Source organism: Penaeus japonicus, unplaced genomic scaffold, assembly GCF_977035675.1.
Source record: "Penaeus japonicus unplaced genomic scaffold, GWHDUDI00000001_assembly GWHDUDI00000027, whole genome shotgun sequence".
Taxonomy (NCBI): Eukaryota; Metazoa; Arthropoda; class Malacostraca; order Decapoda; family Penaeidae; genus Penaeus; species Penaeus japonicus.
The window spans coordinates 20,815,987-20,823,486 of record NW_028234429.1 but is presented as its reverse complement, the minus strand read 5'-3'; the positions used below and the strand labels follow the sequence as shown (position 1 = coordinate 20,823,486).

At 50.4% G+C, this 7,500-nt stretch overlaps 1 long non-coding RNA gene across 1 annotated transcript in view; it reads left to right on the top strand.

The window, feature by feature from the left end:
- LOC122251890 (uncharacterized) overlaps nt 1–7,500 on the top strand; it is a 76,541-nt gene that overhangs the window by 67,083 nt on the left and 1,958 nt on the right. The window lies entirely within an intron of this gene.

Below are 7,500 nucleotides of genomic sequence, written 5' to 3'. Positions count from 1 at the left end.
AAGGAGGGGGAGAGAACGCGGGGGAAAGGAGAGGGGAAAGGAACGGGAGAGAAAAGAGTGAGAAGGAGAGGGGGAGAGAACGCAGGGGAAAGAAGGTGGAAATAGGAAAGGAGAGGGGAAAGGAACGGGAGAGAAAAGAGTGAGAAGGAGAGGGGGAGAGAACGCGGGGGAAAGGAGAGGGGAAAGGAACGGGAGAGAAAAGAGGGAGAAGGAGGGGGGAGAGAACGCAGGGAAAGAAGGTGGAAATAGAAAGGTAGAGGGAAAGGAACGGAGAGAAAAGAGTGAGAAGGAGAGGGGAGAGAACGCGGGAAAGAGGGGAAAGGAACGGGAGAGAAAGAGTGAGATGGAGAGGGGAGAGAACTAGAGTAAAGAGTGAGAAGGTATTGGGGAGGGAGAGAACGCAGGGGAAAGAAGGTGGAAATAGGAAAGGAGAGGGGAAAGGAACGGGAGAGAAAAGAGTGAGAAGGAGAGGGGGAGAGAGAACGCGGGGGAAAGAAGGGGGAAATAGGAAAGGAGAGGGGAAAGGAACGGGAGAGAAAAGAGTGAGAAGGAGAGGGGGAGAGAAGACGGGGGGAAGAAAAGGGAAAAAAAGGAGAGAAAAGGAACGGAGAGAAAAGAGTGAGAAGGAGAGGGGAGAGAACGCGGGGAAAGGAGAGGGGAAAGGAACGGGAGAGAAAAGAGTGAGAAGGAGAGGGGGAGAGAACGCGGGGGAAAGAAGGGGGAAATAGGAAAGGAGAGGGGAAAGGAACGGGAGAGAAAAGAGTGAGAAGGAGCGGGGGAAAGAAGGGGGAAATAGGAAAGGAGAGGGGAAAGGAACGGGAGAGAAAAGAGTGAGAAGGAGAGGGGGAGAGAACGCGGGGGAAAGAAGGGGGAAATAGGAAAGGAGAGGGGAAAGGAACGGGAGAGAAAAGAGTGAGAAGGAGAGGGGGAAAGAAGGGGGGAGGAGGAAAGGAGAGAGGAAAGGAACGGAGAGAAAGAGTGAGAAGAAGGGGGAAGAACGCGGGGAAAGAAGGGAGAAATAGGAAAGGAGAGGGGAAAGGAACGGGAGAGAAAAGAGTGAGAAGGAGAGGGGGAGAGAACGCGGGGGTAAGGAGAGGGGAAAGGAACGGGAGAGAAAAGAGTGAGAAGGAGAGGGGGAGAGAACGCGAGAGGAGGAGGTGAGGGAGGAAGAGAAGGGTGAAGGAAAGGGAACAGGAGGGAAGGAAAGGAAAGGAAACTAAAGTAAGGGATCGAAACGGAACGGAACGGGAGGGAAGGAAAAGGAAGGAAAGGAAAGTAAGGGAACGGAGCAGAAGGAAGGAAGGTGGTGATGGGAAAAATCATACGGGAGAAGAAGGGGGAGACAGAAGCGGGAGAAAGAAAAATATAAAAGAAGAGAAGAGGGCAGGGAAGGGAAAGAGGAGGGGAATGAAGAAGGAAAGAGAGGAGAAGAAAACGTGGGATAAGGAAGAAAAAGAGAAGATGAGACGCAGAAAAGAGAGGGGAAAGGAATAAGAAAGAAAGAGGGTAAGAAAGAAGAAGGTGGAAGATAACAGGAAGGAAGGAGAGGGATAAGAACAATAAGGAATAAGATAAACAAAGGAGAGAGGGTGGAACGAGATTGAAAGTAAAAGAGGAGAGAAAGAGAACACAATTCGTTGTGGTTCAGTCGCTGTGGCTCATTCTTTGTGGTTCAGTCGCTGTGGCTCATTCTTTGTGGTTCAGTCGCTGTGGTTCGTTGTGGTTCATTTGCAACACGTTTCGAGCTCTCCTGATGATGTCCCTGCACCTACTTTCTTGCTGGGAGAATTGGCTGTGGGGAGTCATCTTTTTATTTTTACGGTTAAGTTCCTTTTCTCTCTCTCTCTCTCTCTCTCTCTCTCTCTCTCTCTCTCTCTCTCTCTCTCTCTCTCTCTCTCTCTCTCTCTCTCTCTCTCTCTCTCTCTCTGTCTCTCTCTCTCTCTCTCTCTCTCTCTGTCTCTCTCTTTCTCTTTCTCTCTCTTTCTCTTTCTCTCTCTCTCTTTCTCTTTCTCTCTCTCTCTCTCTCTCTCTCTCTCTCTCTCTCTCTCTCTCTCTCTCTCTCTCTCTCTCTCTCTCTCTCTCTCTCTCTCTCTCTCTCTCAGTCTCTCTCTCTTTCTCTCTTTTTTCCGTCCTTTCTTCTCTACACCTCTACCTTTGCTTACCTTAGAGCTTCTTTCTTCTCCTTCCCCCTCCCCCCCTTATTCCTCCCTCCCTCCCCCTCCCCCCTTATTCCTCCCTCCCTCCCCCTTCCCCCCTTATTCCTCCTTCCCTCCTCCCCTTATTCCTCCTTCCCTCCTCCCCTTATTCCTCCTTCCCTCCTCCGCTTATTCCTCCTTCCCTCCTCCGCTTATTCCTCCTTCCCTCCTCCGCTTATTCCTCCTTCCCTCCCCTTCCTCCCTCCCTTCCCCCCTTATTCCTCCTTCCCTCCTCCCCTTATTCCTCCTTCCCTCCTCCGCTTATTCCTCCTTCCCTCCTCCCCTTATTCCTCCTTCCCTCCTCCGCTTATTCCTCCTTCCCTCCCCTTCCTCCCTCCCTTCCCCCCTTATTCCTCCTTCCCTCCTCCGCTTATTCCTCCTTCCCTCCTCCGCTTATTCCTCCTTCCCTCCTCCGCTTATTCCTCCTTCCCTCACCTCCCTCCCTCCCTTCCCTCCCCTTCCTCCCTCCCTTCCCCCCTTATTCCTCCTTCCTTCCCTCCCCTCCCTCCCTCCTTTACCTATGGCCGGAGGTTCACGCCGACACATAGAGGCACACAAGCGCGCACACTTCCAAAAAGCCATTGATTTCCGAGGCCTTCCCATGTCTCCTCTCTTCCTCCCTCCTTCCTTTCCTCCCTCCCTTCTTTCCTCCTTAACTCCTTCCCTCCTTTCATCGTTCCCTCCCTCCTTTCTTCTTCCTTTCCTCCCTCCCTCTTTCCCACCTTCCCTTCTCACTTCCTCCCTCCCTCCATCCATCCCTCATTCCATCGTTCCCTTCCTTCTCCCTCCTTCCCTCACTCCGTCCTTCCTTCCTTCCCTCTTTCCGTCCTTCCCTCCCTCTTATAATCCTTCTTCCCTTTCTTTTTCCCTTCTTCCCTTCTTTGCTACTTCCCTCCCACACCGGCATCTGATTCTGGATGTGTTGATCTGCTCTCGCTTCTCTCTCTCTTTCTTTCTCTCTCTCTTTCTTTCTTTCTCTCTCTCTCTCTCTCTCTCTCTCTCTCTCTCTCTCTCTCTCTCTCTCTCTCTCTCTCTCTTCTCTCTCTCTCTCTCTCTCTCTCTCTCTCTCTCTCTCTCTCTCTCTCTCTCTCTCTCTCTCTCTCTCTCTCTCTCTCTCTCTCTGTGTCGTTTTTCTTTTCTCTCGCCTGTCTCCCAGTTCTCTTCTCTCCCAAGTCTTTTCTGCATCTTTGTTGTTTTCCATCACCGTTTCCGTCCGTGCAACATTACCGTCATTGCCATCATTGCAGTAATTTTCGGCATCACTCATTGTCATTATCATCAACATAAACATCATCATCCTCAATCTTCATTAACGGTCTTTTATAAAATATTCATCATCATCATCATCAATTATCATCATTAATTATCAATCATTAACCAGCTAGAGGATTAGTATCATCGTGTAAAGGAGAACAGGTCATCAGTCATTTGCAACGTCCCCTCAGGTCAGTGCCGCAACTAGTAATTGCAAAGACCTCCCACTCACTCAAACCTTCCCCTCGCATTTTTCCCCTCAACACACTCATAATCTTTCAACCTTTCTCGTGCATTCTTCTATTCTCCTCCTCACCACCTCATTTATCATTCAGTCTCCCCTCACCTCCCCTCCTGTCTACCACTCCTCTTACTTCCCCCGCCTGTCTATCACTCCCCTCACCTCCCCATCTGTTTATCACTCCCCTCACCTCCCTTACCCCCCCCCCCTCTCTCCCATTCCCCACGCATTTCTACTTTCCCCTTCTCCCTTCCCTACCCTACACCCCCCCATTTGCTCTCATTCTCCTGCCTTCCCCCCTCATTCCCTCTCCTTCTCCTACCCTAACCACCTAACCCCTCTCCCTACGCTACCCTCCCCACCATTCCCTCTCCCCCCATTCTCTCTCCTTCCTCTACCTTGCCCTCCCCCTCAGTCCTTCTCATCCTCCTACCCTCCCCACCATTGCCTCACCCTCCCTTACCATTCCCCTACCCTCCCCATCATCCCCTCCCTTACCCCCCCTCCCCCCCTATTCCCTCTCCTTTCCCTACCCTCCCACCTACCATTCCCTCTCCTTCCCCAACCTTGCCCTCCCCCTCATTCCTTCTCATCCTTTACCCCTCCCCACCATTCACTTTCCCTCCCCTACCCTTCCACTCACCATTCCCTGTCATTCCCCTACCCTCCCAATCATTCCTTCCCTCCGTTTCTATCCCCCCCCCCATTCCCTCTCCTTCCCCTACCCTCCCACCCACCCACCATTCCCTCTCCTTCACCTACCCTCCCTCCCACCCACCATTCCCTCTCCTTCACCTACCCTCTCTCCCACCCACCATTCCCTCTCCTTCACCTACCCTCCCACCCACCCACCGACCATTCCCTCTCCTTCACCTACCCTCCCTCCCACCCACCATTCCCTCTCCTTCACCTACCCTCCCTCCCACTCACCATTCCCTCTCCTTCACCTACCCTCCCACCCACCCACCCACCATTCCCTCTCCTTCTCTCCCCTCCTCCTCTCCCCCCCCCCTTTCCAAACACAATTCCATCACCTCAAACACACACACACACACACACACACACACAATTAGTTGGGGCTAAAGTTGTTTCGCTTCCTGGTGACCTGATTCACCTCGACTGACATTGACGGCTGATGATGAGTTTCCTGCTGTCGCTCTGCAAGAGGTTGCGGAGAGGGTGAAGGCGTGGGGTGGGGTGGGGTGGGGTAGGATGGTGGTGAGAGAGGGGTGTGAAGGAGTGGGGTGGCGTAGGTGTGGGATGGGGTAGGGTGGGGTGGTGTGGGGTAGGGTGGTGTGAAGGAGTGGGGTGGGGTGGGGTGGTGTGAAGGAGTGGGGTGGTGTGGTGTGGGGTAGGTGTGGGGTGGGGTGGGGTAGGGTAGGGTGTGGGGTGGGGAGAGTATTAAGTTTAAAGTGTAGGGTGTGTGGGTTAGGGGAGAGTTGGGGAAGTGGGGGAATATTAAGTTTAAAATGGTGGGGCGTTAGGGGAGGGTATGGGGAAGTGGGGGGAGTTTTAAGTTTAAGTGTGTGTAGGGGGGAGTAGGGAGTGGGTAGGTTATGATGGAGGGAGAGATGTGGTGTAGGAGAACAGTGGGGAGGTTATGAAAGGGTGAAGAACGGGTAGCGAGGAACTGTGAGTGAGGAGGATATGAAGGGGAGAGTACAGGGATTGGGGAAAATATGAAGGAGAGGAGCACTTCATCATCCTTCTCTCCTCCCTCCATAAAGTCTCCCTTCTCCTCCTCCTCTTCTTCTTCCTCCTGCTCCTCCTCCTCCTCATCATTATCATCATCATCTTCCTTCTGTTTCTCCACCTCCTCATCCTCTTCCTATTTTTTCACTTCTCTTGCGACCTCAGTCTTCTATGTCCCTCCTAACCTCCTCCTGGCTGGTAGGCATGCTCGCCAAACTTCTGCTTCCAATCCTCTTTCCTCTCCTCCTCCTCTTCTTCATTCTTCCCCTCCATACTGCGCCTCCTCCTCCCTCTGTCCTTCTATCACACTCTTCTTCGCTCCTCCTCACTCTTCTTTCTCTATTGCCGACCTCACTTCGTTCCTCCACCTCCTCTCTTCCTCTCACCTTTTCCTCCTCCCTCATTGACCGTCCCTCACCTACCTCTTACTCCCCGCTCCTCCTCCCCTTCCGCCTTAGCGTGACTTCTCCCTTTCTGCTTTTCTAAGCTTCTTTCTTCTCTCAGAGCTTACAGGTTTCTGTCGTTTCGTCTGTCTCTCGTTCATTCTTTTATCCTCTAGGTACTCTTCTATTCGTTCTTCTTCCTTCGCTCCCTCCTCCTCCTCCTCCTCCTCCTCCTCCTCCTCCTCCTCCTCCTCCTCCTCCTCCTCCTCCTCCTCCTCCTCCCCCCCAAGTGATTTTCAACAAGGAGCTTACATTATCATTCTATCCTAATTGTGGTCGAAATTCTCGCTGAGTTGAGACTTTTAGATCTTTTTAAATAATTTTAAATTCATTCTGGCTTTTGGATAGAATTTATTTTGCCTTTTTACAAAACATGTCGTTAAAAGCATCGAGCGCTTTGAATTTTTTTTTTTTAATTTAACAAGCTATACGTAAAGCATATTTGTTCATTTTGCGTATCAAGAGTCGTTAAAAATTTAACTAATTTGCAGGATTTACCAGGCCTTTGGTAGGATACCACCCACGATATTTCCTTGTCTGTTTAAGGAAAATCGACCCCCCCCCCCCAAAAAAAAAAAAAAAAAAAAAAAAAAAAAAAAAAAAAAAAAGGCGTAAGTCAAAATTAAGAAAGGAGATTTTTATAAAGAAAGTATTTAGTTTTTCGCAGGAGGCGACAACTCCATCAAGAGTATATGAAAGATAGGAAATATTAAAAATCATATACTATAAATAAAATTTATTTATTTATTTATTTATTTTAGGTTTATTTATTTTTTTTTTTTTTTCTACGTAGCGTATACGGTTGTATTTTAGCGCACAATGTATTAAGTGATTACGTTTGAGAGTACACGTAATTTTGATATTGAGGAGATAAATTTAAATACAAGGTGTTGTGAGGAGCTGCGTTCGCAAACACAGGTGGACGTTTTTGAGAGAGGAGATGGGAGCTGGAGAGGCAGTAGGAGCAGAGGGGAGTGAAAGAGAGAGAAGAGATAGAAAAGAGTGAGGAAGAAAGAGAAAGAGAGAGTAGAGGGGAGAGGGATGATAGGAGTAGGGTGAGGGGAGAGGGAGAGGGAGAAGAATAGAGGGAGATGGAAGAGAGGAGAGAGACGAGCGGCTGAGAGAGATAGAGACTGAGATAAGAGAGAAGAGAGAAGGAGAGAGAGTAGAGAGAGGAGAGGGAAGAGTGGAAGAGATAGTACAAGAGAGAGAGAGAGAGATAGAGAGGAGAAAAAAAAGAGAGAGAAAAGATGAAGAAGGAGAAGAGAAGGAGAGAAAGAGAGATCAAGAAGAGAGAGAGTAGAGAGATAGAGGGTGTAGGAGGAGGAAGTGGAGAGGTGAGAGGGAGTGGAGAGGGACGGAGGGAGAGTAGAGGAGAGAAGAAAAGAGAAGTGAGAGAGGAGAGAGAGAGAGAGAAGGAGGATAGAGAGAGAGAAGAGGGGGGGGGGGGAGAGAGAGAAGAAGAAGAGAGAAGAGAAGTAGAGAAGAGAGGAAGGGGAGAGAGGAGAAGGGAAGGGGAGAGGAAGAGGAGAGAAGAGAGAAAGGGGAGAGAGGAAGAGGAGAGAAGAAGAGAAAGGGGAGAGAAGAGAAGAGAGAAAAGAGAGAGTGGAAGGAGGGGAGAGGTGAGCGGAGAGGGGGAGAGGAGAGCGGGAGCCGTGCTCGGTCGCGGTGGGTC